The sequence below is a fragment of the Neodiprion lecontei genome, chromosome 5, assembly GCF_021901455.1.
Source record: "Neodiprion lecontei isolate iyNeoLeco1 chromosome 5, iyNeoLeco1.1, whole genome shotgun sequence".
In the NCBI taxonomy this organism is placed as follows: domain Eukaryota; kingdom Metazoa; phylum Arthropoda; class Insecta; order Hymenoptera; family Diprionidae; genus Neodiprion; species Neodiprion lecontei.
In genome coordinates, this window is record NC_060264.1 from 16,594,394 (window position 1) to 16,607,671 (window position 13,278).

General features: G+C 36.2%; 1 long non-coding RNA gene across 2 annotated transcripts; it reads right to left on the minus strand.

Annotated features, from left to right (window-relative positions):
• Positions 1-7,330: 7,330 nt before the first annotated feature.
• Positions 7,331-8,493, minus strand: LOC124294517. 2 transcript variants are annotated; one of them, XR_006904396.1, is made up of 3 exons: positions 8,094-8,493; positions 7,782-7,981; positions 7,331-7,411 (listed from the first exon to the last, which is right to left on the minus strand). It is a non-coding gene; the product is annotated as an uncharacterized LOC124294517 (long non-coding RNA). The 2 variants fall into 2 exon arrangements; XR_006904397.1 differs by having other exon boundaries at positions 8,072-8,106.
• Positions 8,494-13,278: the final 4,785 nt, after the last annotated feature.

Below are 13,278 nucleotides of genomic sequence, written 5' to 3' on the forward strand. Positions count from 1 at the left end.
TTCTAACTATTTCGATTATAAATAATTGTTAAATTGAAAAAATCCATTAGTTTGGCAAATGCCGAGCCGTTAGGAATTATTACTAGATAGTACATACAAAATAAGAAAAGTTACTCCCCTAAAAAAATATTTAAAAAATACAAAAAATCAATTCTCCACTCTGAACTATGGCTCAAAATGTTTGTTTTGGGACCCAAAAATTATGTGAATTTTTGTAAAAAAATAAAAAGTGGCGTTTTTTTTTTAGGATCACAAAAAGGTTTGTAACATTTTTTAAAAAAGAATGGTTGGGACGAAAAATCTGAAAAGAATTGTGAGTGCTTTTTTTAGGTTTTAAAATCATATAAAAAATAATGAAGCAAATTAGCAGGGGTCAGGGAAAATGTCCTCTCAGTTGGCATGAAATACCTCATATACTAAACGTGAAAAAAAATAATAATAAACATGGAAAATCAATTGACAACTCCAAAAAAATCGAAAAAATACATTAGTTTTTACTATTTGAAATTTTTTGTGTCTTCACAAGTGAGGCGTTTGGTACCCCATAAGTCCAGTTAAGAGTCAACAGCTTTTGCCAGTTGGTCACTTCCAGTCACTTCTTTTCTTTGCCATTTTCACGATATTTTCTTTCAAGATGATTGTGGCAACGTGTTTGATTTTCTTTTGAAGCCCTTGCGCTTCCTGTTTTCTATTTTCTCATCCGCATTATCTCCATAAATAAAACAAGACTGTTTTAAATTGAAAGCTAGTTTGTTTGACCGCAGTCCGCTTTTTGGCGGGCTATGCGCCAAGGAGTTGGCGGCATTGTTCGAAGAACTTTGCCGTTTGAAAGCTTTAACGCGGGAATCTCATCTATAATTTTTACGGTATTCTATATGCACTGGAATTGAAGTAACAGGACGAAAGAAATCCATTTTCCATCCTCTCACCCAGCATTAACTTCAATTAACTTCAGGAATCCACGCTCAACCGTCACAGAGTTTTCATTTCCAAGCAGTTCGTTGCAAAAATTCAAACTGTTCATTTTTAACACAACTTGTTTCTCATGTTACACTGAATCTTATTTACGTATTGGAAAATACGTTCGTCATCGACTGAGAGCTCACCAAAACTGGCATATTATCCGGTTTGGCTACGAAAAGAAAGAGAAGAGCTTAGCTACTCACTTCAAGGTTTCTTCTAAAAACATTGCATTTATTCAGTCTATTCCTGCCGTACCTTCGAAATTGTAACTTCTATTTTATGTATTTTTCATCTTTGAACCCCCGTCTGACTGTGGGATGAAGTACAATAGTAGTGTTTGCTTGAGTACTGACTTTCATTCCAAGTTTTCGTAGAAATTATTGCTTCTGTGAAAAAACTGTAAACAATCTTTTTCGTGAGAAAATTTTCTTATTTTTCTGTATTTACATAACCTTCTTAGTTATAAAATCAATAGAAACGAAGATATTATCAAAAAAAAATCAAAAAAATTATGCCTTTTTCCCTCAATTTTCGTACAAACGTTATATGTAGAACAGATCGTTAGGACTCTTGAACTCTTATAAAAGCGGAGGGAACTAGTAAAAAATTCACGTTAGATTTAGTCCAAGGTCACATCCTGATAGCAGTAGTCTATCAACCCATACGCCACAGCTAAGTGCATCTCTGACCTTTCCAAATTTGTCAACTAATTGTTATTTAAAAAATAATTCGTTATCTTGACGTTACCAATTTTACGCTCATCATTTTTCAATTAAATCAATTTCACACAAATTACTACAAATATATTTATAAAAACACATATGGAACAACTTATACATTACCTAGTATAACCTAGATGGGCAGCTATATCAACTGTATTTATGACATAATTTAATTCTATTCCATATACAACCTAACATTGAGTGTCGGGTACTTTAAAAAAAACCAATCACGTATCGTTGGAACAACATATTTAAATTACACGCATTTTAACAAACGAAACGGTAAATATTTGCGTGAATTTAGTACTTTCAAAAGAAATTACAATGTTTTGCTTTCACCAACACAATTTATGTCTACCCCTCAACCGGCTAAGCGAAAGAAAAGCGATGACTGCGCGTTTCCAGTCTAAGTTGGCATATTTATATTTCTTCGCGATGAGATTAGCACAAATAATAGTATCCACATGGAGGTGGATCGGTTTAGGAGAGAAAAACAAACTTTTATGATTGAGTTAAAGTGGATGAAATAAAGTGAAAAATCATGAAGTGTTAGACACAAATTTTTTTTATCCTCCTGGTGAGGTTAATGAAACTGGTGACTGCATACCGATCAAAAAATCCTGATTCAGACCAGGCTTTTTAATCTACGAATTTACAGAACGTGATTTCTTGACATTTAACTATCTATGCCAGTAGTTTAGGGTTAGCTGATATATAATTGCGTACGCTGCAGCCCATTCCGAAAGATCTGATCATCAGAAGCTGTTTGAATATAAAGAATTGATAGGTGAGGTAGAGACGACCACAATAAAATAATCCCCCTAAGAGAACGTTAACTATATGTATAATTAAAAGGGTTTGTCAAAAAGATCGTCTGAATACCTTGGATCGAAAACGTTTCACGAAAAATTGCTCGAGTCAAAATATTTCGAATTTCTTACGAAAAATCGGGTGAAAAAATGAGATATCGGGTCCCAGCCTATTTAATGGCTAAAACCTATGGTTTTTAAATGAAAACCTCTCATTCTTATTATTCTCGTGAAAGATTTACTATTTGTAGGGGTTCCGTCTTGTTTGATTTACTCTGTACAATATTATTGTTGAAAAAAGTACATTAATGTTAGATATGATTTTTACCACCCTTCAGCTGAAATTTTGAATTTTTACCATGTTTTTGAGACCCTACCGTGGCCATGATTTACTAAAATGTGGAACAATACTAAATTCCGTTCTGCGGGAAAAATTGATTACCACGTGATTTTTACTTTACTACATCATAATACTAATGAAATTTTGAAGTAATTGCTCACTACATTTTCAAATTTCTATGAAGTAATAATAAATTTATGTAGTGATTACTTTTGCAATATGATATTAAAATAAATTGAAATTCCCATTATTAATTCTTAGAATGCGTAATTAAAGTAAAGTAATGACTAATTCAATACACAATTGAGTTAAAAATAAACTTGAAGTGATAACTCACAGGGGAATTAACCAGGTGTGGGCACTTTAGGCAGTGTCAAAATTATTTTGTGACCTTTGAAGCGCAGTTAAAAGCCTTACCTTTTTAGAACCTAGGATTATAGTAGTTCTATTCGATCAATGTGTATAGTTTATTTCGAGTTTCATCAGATACTATTTCCATATATTTTCAATCAACTTACTTGTCGTTTCGATAAAGAATTACCCAAGAGTGAACACCAACGTTTATACTCATCAAATTATCCCAAAATTCCGAATATATGATTTAGACTTAAAAACATTTGATCCTCGCTTTCTTCTTTAGAAACGGGAGGTTACCCATGCCTTCTGCATCCAGTAGACTCGTTTTCACAGTGTCAAAATATTGCGAAAGACAAACACTACGCAAAACTTTGTAATTTACACCTGTCACATCTCTCTTGGGAATGAGAATGTGGTGCTCCGACATCTCGTGGCAGAAAATCTACCGATTAGACCAGACTGTATTTAATTATAAAATATGGTCTTAAAGTTTAAAGTCGGTCTACAATGAAACGTTTCCTTTCCCGTAGAGTTCAAGAGTGGATTTCTATAGGTCGCTATATCTGAAATTGCAAACGCGTGTGTTAGCGCTCCCGTTTGACATTCTAACTTCCAAAGCTCGAGCTTGCGATTGGTCAAACGTTTGTGTGTACACTTCATCGTAGGCCAACACTTTCACATTTATTATGGACCGACACGATGTTTAAGTTTTCTTCTCTGTTCTATATGAATGCATTATAAGAAAATGATAGCCACGTATTCGTAAGATTAATCTAACACGATCTGTATGGGGGAGGGGAGTTCGTCCAGGACAGTTTCAGTTGCTTGTTGACATGTTTATGTTCTATTCTTTGTTCTAATTACAAGTAACAACGGTAATTAGGATCAAAGTTTTCTCTAATTGCAAATAAAAGTTACAATTGGCATATAAATTTTGTGTAATTATTTTCAATTGCAAAGATCGTATCGGGATTTCTTCTAATTACAAAGTACAATTGTGATTCGTATTTACTTTCCGATTAAATTTAATTTACAAATGTGACACTGTTTTTTTTAGCTATACATATATATCGTACAATTCTCAAACGTATATAATTACTGATTTGGTCGTAATTCATGACAACATTCAAAAATCATGTATCGATGAATACCGAATATACAAGTGTATCGAACATAAATCGGTGGCTCAAATACGTATGTATTCGTCCTTTGATACAAATTGTAATTTGCGATTAGAAAAGAAATCGTCACTTATTCCTTAACCCCGAAATCTGGATTATTTTTCTCCGAGCCGATTTGATTTGTTCGAATAGGTCGAGAAATATCTTCCACGCGGTTAGTCACCGACACTCCAAAAACGTTTATGAGGATGTTTGTTCATAGCATTATAGTGACAGGTTCAAAGGTAGTATATAAATTTTTATCATAGATTACATTAGTAAAAAACGAGCCGGACACAAATGGCCCGGGATTCGGGATTGCAATTGTAAAATTGTATTTGATTGTAAAAGAAAGGGGAGAAAGTCAATTTTTTTACCTTTCGGCTCTGTAATTACGTCTTCAGGTTTCATAGTTTTTAAACCTTCTTAGCTTACATATATAAATGTAACTTTAATTATCTATACAGTTATATTGTTTTTTATGTTAGGCTTCGATTTGTGAATTTTTATTTTTTTGTTACGATAATTTCTAAATGTCATGACAATTGCAGGGTTCGTACGCACAGAGAAAACCTGGAAAACTGGGAAAACTCTCAGGGAGTTTCTTACAGCGGGGAAAAGTCAGGGAATTTCGCAAGTAAAACTGGAATTTTGAGTTTCTTGGAGAAATAAACTCGTTCTTATACGTACATTACTTGATATCAAACTTCCTTTCGTTTTTTTTCTTACTGAAAATCGCTGGCTGTTGTTTGTAAATTAGTAGTCAGACAGTAAATTAATTACTAGGTAATATTGAAGGTATTAGTATTAATATACAAAAAAATTGTCATTAATCAGCGGCATATTTCTTGGAAGGTTACTGAAAAAAAATCCTATTTTCAGGTTGGAACACCTGGAAAAGTCAGGGAATTCCAGGTTCCAAAAAGCGTACGAACCCTGAATTGGAAATAAATATTTTGGGTACGTCCAATACTTGGCAGCGTTTCAAAGTTATGCGAAATTTTGCTCAAATAGTAGTTCATGAAAAGGGTCCTAATTAAACTGGATATTACGTTGGAGTAAAAAACTATTTTTTTCCTCAAAATACAAGGTTAGAGAAAGGGAATGCCGTTTGATTTGAGTCTTTAAGTCCCATAGAGCTCCCATGAAAAAATCGTGAAAATAACTAAAAAATTGAATTATTAAAAACTTCAAAAATTTCTATAGTCACCAGATTTTCTTATATTAAGCTCAAATTTGGAGAATCGTCTTTTTTCATAATCTACTTTCTTGAAAAATCAGCAGCCGAATCGCTGACCCAAGCCCGCAGGCTGCGGTCGAAAAGTTTTGGACGTACCCAAATATTTTCTAATTTTTCTGAGGGAGGCCCCCCTAAAGGCCGAAAGGTAAAACACTTGACTTTCTCCCTTTTTTTGACCTTTAATACCGACAAAGTTGATAGATATTCAAGATAAGATCGATAAATTTGTCAACAAAATTACCCAACACTGGGTACGTCATGTGAAGGAGAAAAAAAAGAGTGGGAGCGGATTTGGTTGAAAATTGTATTACGTATTTATAAACGCTACCTTGAAAGAGCCGTAGTATACAAAGTGTTACATTTATGTTAACAAGTGAATTATGTTTGACACAATCCAAACCTAAAGTTGCGTGTACATTTGTTGACTGAAGATATCTGTACATTGTATAACAAAGGGAGGGCGGGGGGGGATTTCTAGCGAGGGCCATATGAAGTTACACTTTACCTCCTCTCGAGCACTTAGTCACCCTTGACTCTGACTTGTACACCATCATCTGACCCTAGCTAGAAATTGCATTTTGAAAAATTGTGGGGAAAAGTGGATCGAAAATTGCTCATTGTAATGATGTCTACGATCGAAATGAGCGATTTTCCATCCACTTTACATGCAAGAAAGGACCTATTTCATGCATGTGTTGAAAAAAATCATTTTTTATACACGTTAGGTAATGAATAAGTTGGAACAGACAAATTGGGTTTGACGCATTTTAACGGATAGTAAAAAAAATGTAGACGTATAGCCACGTAACTTTTAACGATATTGTACATAATATTTATTGCTGTAAATACTATAACTACGTGAACACACAATATACGGAAAAAACTGTTTTTATTCATACGATATCAATTAAATTGCTGCCACATGTAATAAATGTATCTGCAGCGATGACAGCAGGAAGTGAAATTTCACGTCTAGTCTACCTTTAATTTTAAGACTAATAGTGGATAAAGTTTGCAGTTTTAAACGTTGCGTGCTCATCTTTCTATTGTACTTAGATTAATACCTGTCACTTTCGCGCTGCTGCTACTGTCTGCATAGATTCTCACGTGAGGGTGGTTTCTGCGGCAACCGTTTTCATGGTGATCGATTCTCTCGAAAATTAGTCCTAATTGATAAATTTTTTGAGAAGTATTAGCGTTGTTCAGATGATTAACACTATGATGTTATTATGCAAGGAAACAAAGACTGCATTAAGAAGATTTTTTTACACATTATCTTGCGGTATATAATAATTAGCGGGTTTGGTAAGTAACACCGACACCCTTCTATACCTTAGAAGCCTTATCTACTTCTATTACTTACAATAACTTTTCAGAATAATGGAAGACTTCAAATCCGATTTTGCCGAATATTATATTCAAACAAATGTAACAATTCTTCGATGGAATTAGCATGCCTGTTCTCGAAAATCACTAATATATTATAACGTTCTTTGACGTTACGGAAATAAATATGGATCCGCGAGTTTGATTATCAAGTCAAAATCAAAAGCGTGAATAAAATGTTGTGAAAAAGCTTTAAGGGGTAACGCCACTGTAACGGTCCAAAAAAAAAGGTTTTTTCACGAATTTTTTGCTTCCAAAATTGAAAGTAATTGAAAAAAAACTTTTAAGGGTGTTATCGGGCATGCATTAAACTTTATTATCAAATTTTTTTACAGCAAAAAAAAAAACAAAATGGCGGCTCCACAGCTATCTTCCCGGGGCATGTTTGCTTGCAGGGCTCCGCGGCACGCAGCACCACTGGTGCACTTTTGAATCTAGAACAAAAAAAAAAAACCATCAATCTAGAGGGTTATAGCTAGAGAATGTCGATCGGATTTTAAAAATTATCAATTTTTGTGGATTTGGCGTGCGTTTGAAAAAAAAAATTGATTTTTGACGAAAAAACGGCTAGTTTTTTGTTAATAAAAAATCAATAAATAAAGTTATTGAAAATCCCGATCGACATTCTCGAGATAATGTTAATGTTCACATCTGGTCAAAATTTCAAGTAAAAAAAATTAAAATTGTTCGATTGATGCTGCGTGCCATATTGAAAAACCGTGTTTCGAGAAAAACGCGTTTAAAGTTTTGCGAATAGTTTTTTTATTGGAAAAAATAAAAAAAAGAAGGTAAAAAAAATTTTACCGTTAGTCTGCAATCCCAGCACCATACATTTGTCCTTCGATGGCCAAATTTTCGTCTTCTTCGTCTTTCCTGGTGGATTTTTGGAGCGCGCGCGCACTTTTTTCCGCGTCGCTCAGAGATGTCTCCGCGTGCGTAATGCGTTTGGCGTCGGCTTCGATGCAGAAATTATATAACTGTACACCAATTTCCACCTCCAACATCTTGAATATTTGAAGATATAAATTTGAAAAATTGGTAAATTCGAAAAATTGGTAAATTCGAAAAATTAACGACGGAGCCAGGAATCGAACCTGGTATCTAGCGATGCTTTACCGGAGCCTTACTCCACTAGACCACCTAGCCGCCCTGACTCTGATGTCGTTAATTCCTTTCATCACCAGTTAGTTCAAATTTGTTTTCTTGTGCTATTGTATGTGAATATCTTGTATGTATATCTTAAATATTTGCAAGACGTTGGTAAGGCCGCCATTGAATGTGCAAACAGCGATATCCATCGCGATATCTAGGACAGTTTTTCCGCTTGAAGATGATTTGGGGGCCAAAAAAAAATTTTTCTCGCACGGGACCTTCTTTTCCTTATTCTAGAGGGTTTAAACTATTTTTTAAGCCAATCAAAAAAAAATCGATTTTTCAAAAAATTCACAGTGGCCATACCCCTTAATTGCGAAATATGTGTTTCTCGTTTTAAGTATGAAACAAGACTGTTTTTACAATAATGTTGGTTGACGCAGCAACCTTATTCTTTTGAAAGACATAAGAGGTTTATAAACGTCTTTTATCTATGATGACTACTAGATCATTAAAAGGTGGTAAGGCGGGTGATTTCACCCTTTGTTACACTACTCCCCCCCGAGGAAAAGAGTCGTCCCGACTCGGGAAAGATAAAACAATTATAAAAGTGATCTAGCAGTCAGTGCTCAAAGGTGAGTTGGAGCTGTGGCTCTAAAAATTTAAAGACTCCCTTTTTTTACTATCTGGCATTTGCCCACAGTCTCAAGGTAAACCACAGAAAACCTTGAGCAGATAGTTGAGCGTTAAATAATATCAAAAATTTATGTGCCTTGTTTTATAAAGGTAAGTGTTATTAAGTGTTATGTAGCTTCATGAATTCGAAGTTATCAGCAACGGTCCAGATCGATGTCGGAAAGAAATCCAATCCTCTTCATGAAGGATTGTCCAAACGAAACAGGTTCGGGTGAAAACATCGAGGCGGGAACCGAAAATTCTAGGACCAAATAGGACAAAGGCAGATTCCTTTTTTTTTTTTGAAAATTCATACAGGAAACAGGGAAATAGATGGGTGACTGATCCTAGTCTTCTTTAGAAACAGCACACCCTAGAGTTTGAGAGGACAAATGTGAGTGGTGGTATAATAATTCAAATTCACTAAGTGAATTTGGGAAAATGCACGAATAAAATAAATTGAATATGTATTCAAAAGAAAAGAAACGATCTTATCGGAATCATTTCCGTGTATTTCTTCAAAATAAGGCCACCAGTCATCCTCAGGAATCGGGGAAGATTGGAAGGAAAAGGCTGTGTCAAATAACCTGAAAAAGTGCTCACAAAAACTGACACTTAAGGTTAATAAAATGTGAAAATCAAGCAATCGCTCATCGACCTCGAAAAATAATCGTGGCTCTATTCACATTTCAAAAGAAACCAAAGCCTATTCGACACAGAACTCGATTCCAGAGAAGAAGTTTCTAGAAAGAAACAACCGAAGAAAACAAATTTCAAATTGCTTAGCAACTCAGAAATAACAAATCATTATAAGAAAACCCTTCGTCCTAGTCAGTTGAACAAGATGTCTATCGTAAAAACACCCTCCGTTTCCGCCGTCATTAATGCGGGTATAATTGTTTCAAACTGTTCGTGGGAGAATACCAAAAGCATGACGCAGCAGGAGTTTAAAATTCATTTTGAAGAACAATGGAGAACTCAAAAATGTGGTCGAGGTGAAACCATCCGAGAAAAGCACAAAATGGGGCTAGTGTGTTTAAATTGTTGGATTACTCGGTAAGTTCTCACGAGAATTTTTAGTTAAAAATATATAAGTTCCCCGTGTCTGATTTATTTTAGCGCGGGCATGAAGAATTTCCTCGAACGTAAAAAAACTCATTCGACCTTCGCGGGAGAAAGTAAAGCCTGGCGTGAATGTAAGAAGAAATTGTTTTTATCAAGATCTACTGAAGGTTGTAAAGATTGTGAGGAAGTTAAGTCTGCCCTTAAAATTATAGCAGAGCAAATTTTTGAAACTTGACTTCTTTTATATATCATCTCCCATTTTCATCATTCGCTCCTTTCTTCTATCATGTTCTAATAAAGAAAATTAAATTTTGCTTTTCGTCTTTCTCTTAATTAAGAATATTTCTTTATTATTCAAGTCTGAATTAACCCCCGCACGTCATAGAAGTACAAAAATCCCCAAAAACTTGATCGGCCGTAGCTTCCGCATTTATAAACAAGACAGGAGCCGATAAACAAGAAAAGGTTTATTTTACTAGCCAATCTTCATGAACCTCATGAATAGTTCTGAGTAGCTCTAAAGAAATGCTCGATTCCTCCTCACGAGAACGGGAACTTACTCGAGCAAAAGAAGTTTCTGGGGAAACTCGCAAATAAACAATCAAATCTACTCTGAGGTCAGACGAGCGAATGAGAAGATCGAAATTTTTCATCAATAAATGAGATTCGAAGTCGCGAAAATTACCTAACCTTCGACGAGCTTCTACGAAACAATTGCTACTGAATATCGATCTTTCCATCACCTTTACAGGCAATAAAGTCGTCTGAAGATGTCTATCTAACATAACCATTTGAGCGAAATGCTGAAAATGATAGCAATAACGATCTGGGTCCTGATACATCAAATCTAAGAGATTAATTCCAGCTACGTCTCGATATTCCTCAAGAGGTTCTAAAAGTGTACAGACCTGGCGATCTGCTAAAAACCTCTTGGTGAAAGTTGTTTTTCCGCATCCGATATTTCCTTCAATAATGATCCTAAGCCGTCGAGTTTTACTCAAATAAATTCCAAAAGGCAGATTCTTCTCCCAATCGATGACCGATTGTAAAGAAGGTCAAGTCGATCACAGTCGTCAAGGGTGTATGTTTGAAGATCTAACCTCGAAGGATGTTCCTGGTCTTGAAGAGACTGTTCCAGGTTGATCTTCAAATAGAGCAAGACGATCCAAGTGAACCACTTTTTAACGCGAATGAGGAGATCTTCGGATTCTATAAACAACATCATTTATCCGGTTAACCACTAAGTGAGGGCCTTCCCAATTTCTTTGTAGTTTTGGACATCGCCCTTTCTGTCTTCGGGGTTGAAAAAGCCAGACAGAATCTCCAGGATTAAATTTTAAATCTCTGGCTCAAATATCATAACGAGTTTTTAATTTGTCTCAAGCCATAGAAATTCTACGCCTAGCAAAGTGATGAATTTCTTCTAAACGTTGTTGTAATAAAAAGGCATAATCTGTTTGATGCTGTCTTTGCACAGGAACAGGGCCTTTCTCTAAATCTGATGGAAGTCGAAGATTTCTTCCAGTAAGCATGAGGGCCGGCGTCTGCTTCGTCGTCTCATGAATCGCAGATCTGTAAGATAAGAGAAAGAAAGGGATCCAGGAGTCCCAGTCTCTCTGGTTCTGCTCTACGAAGGACGACAAATACTGTAGCAAGGTTCGATTCAGACGCTCTATCATGCCGTCAGATTGCAGATGCAAAGGAGTCGTACGAGTTTTTCTAACCCCTAAAATCTGAGTAACCTCTTTCATTAAGGTCGACTTAAAATTTCGGCCTTTATCAGTATGAAGTTCTAGAGGAACTCGGTGTCTACGAATAAACTCTTTAACGAATGCCTGTGCTACAGTGGAGGCTTCTTGATTAGCGAGAGGGACTACTTCAGGCCATTTAGTAAAATAATCAGAAATAAACAAGCATATTTATTTCCAGAATGGGTTATCGGGAGAGGTCCGAGAATGTCCATCGCTATCCTTTCAAATGGAGCTCCCACGTTGTAAATTTGAAGAGAGCTTTGTCCTTTCGCTCGAGGTCCATTCTTTGCCGTGCAGATTCGACATCTTCGACACCAATCTTCAACGTCCATCCGGCAACGGGGCCAAAAGTAGAAGTTGCGAATTCTGCCCAGAGTTTTATTTGAAGCGAAGTGTCCGTCTGCAGGAGAATCATGATAAAGAGCAAGAATCTCCGGAACTCGTGTCCTGGGAACCAAAAGTTGCCACCTGATTTCTTTCAAGTCTGCAGATTCCTATTTTCGTTATAAAATTCCATCAATTAAAAGGATAGAGTCCCATTGAACCCAATAAATTTTCAAATCTGGCTCGGCTAAAGATATATCCTGCCAGTCCGCGCGAGTTTCCGCTTCTTTCCAAGACTTCACTTGAGTCAAAGTGTCGTCCTCTTGTTGCGATTTTTTCCATTCCTCCTGGTTATTTTTGAGAGAAATCTTCCGTATTATAAGAGAGGGGTCACGGTTTTTCTCTAATCGTGCACACTGTTTACACTCTGGCATTTCCTCACAGGGTCTCCGAGAGAGAGCATCGGCATTTTCATGATGAATTCCTGCTCGTTGACGAATGTCAAAATCGTACTGACCAAGCCTTTCTAACCATCTAGCTACCTACCCTCGGGAGATTTGAACGAAAGTAGCCACCTAAGAGAAGCATGATCTGTACGTATCAAAAATCTCCTACCGTACAGATAATGATGAAAATGTACTACGGTCTTAACAACAGCTAAAAGTTCTCTACGAGTGACACAATAATTCAGTTTTACTCAAAACTCTGCTGAAATAGCTTATCACTCTCTCCTGACCTCCCTGAGTTTGTGACAGAACCCCGCCTATTCCTGAAAGAGAGGCATCCGTATCTAAAATAAAAGGAAGTTCGACCTCTGGATAAGCTAAAATCGGCGAAGAAATAAGATTTTCTTTTAATTTCTTGAAAGCCTCTTCGCATTCCGGGGTCCAGTCAAAAGGAATCTTGATTCCGGTCAAGTGATGGAGAGGTTTAGCTATACTAGCGAAACCTTTTACAAATCCTCTGTAATACGTACAAAGGCCTAGAAAGCTTTGAATTTGTTCTTTATTCTTAGGTGTCGGTCAAGAAGAAACCTTCTCGATTTTGGATGGGTCGGTCTTCACACCTTGTGCTGAGACGATATGTCCGAGGAAGCCTACTTCTTTCTGGAACAGATGGCATTTTTTCGGGCTCATTTTTAGGCCTGCTTGCTTCAGCCTAGCGAAAACTTGTCTGAGATTTTGAACTTCTTCTTCAAAGTTCTTGCCAAAAACGATTATATCGTCTAAATAAACGAGGCATATTTTGCCAGTGAGCCCATGGAGAACAGCCTTCATCATTCGTTCAAAGGTAGCCGGGGCATTACTTAAACCAAACGGCATAAGCTTGAACTGCCATAATCCTCCTAAACCCGTAACAAAAGCTGTTTTTTCTTTATCTAGAGGATCCATTTC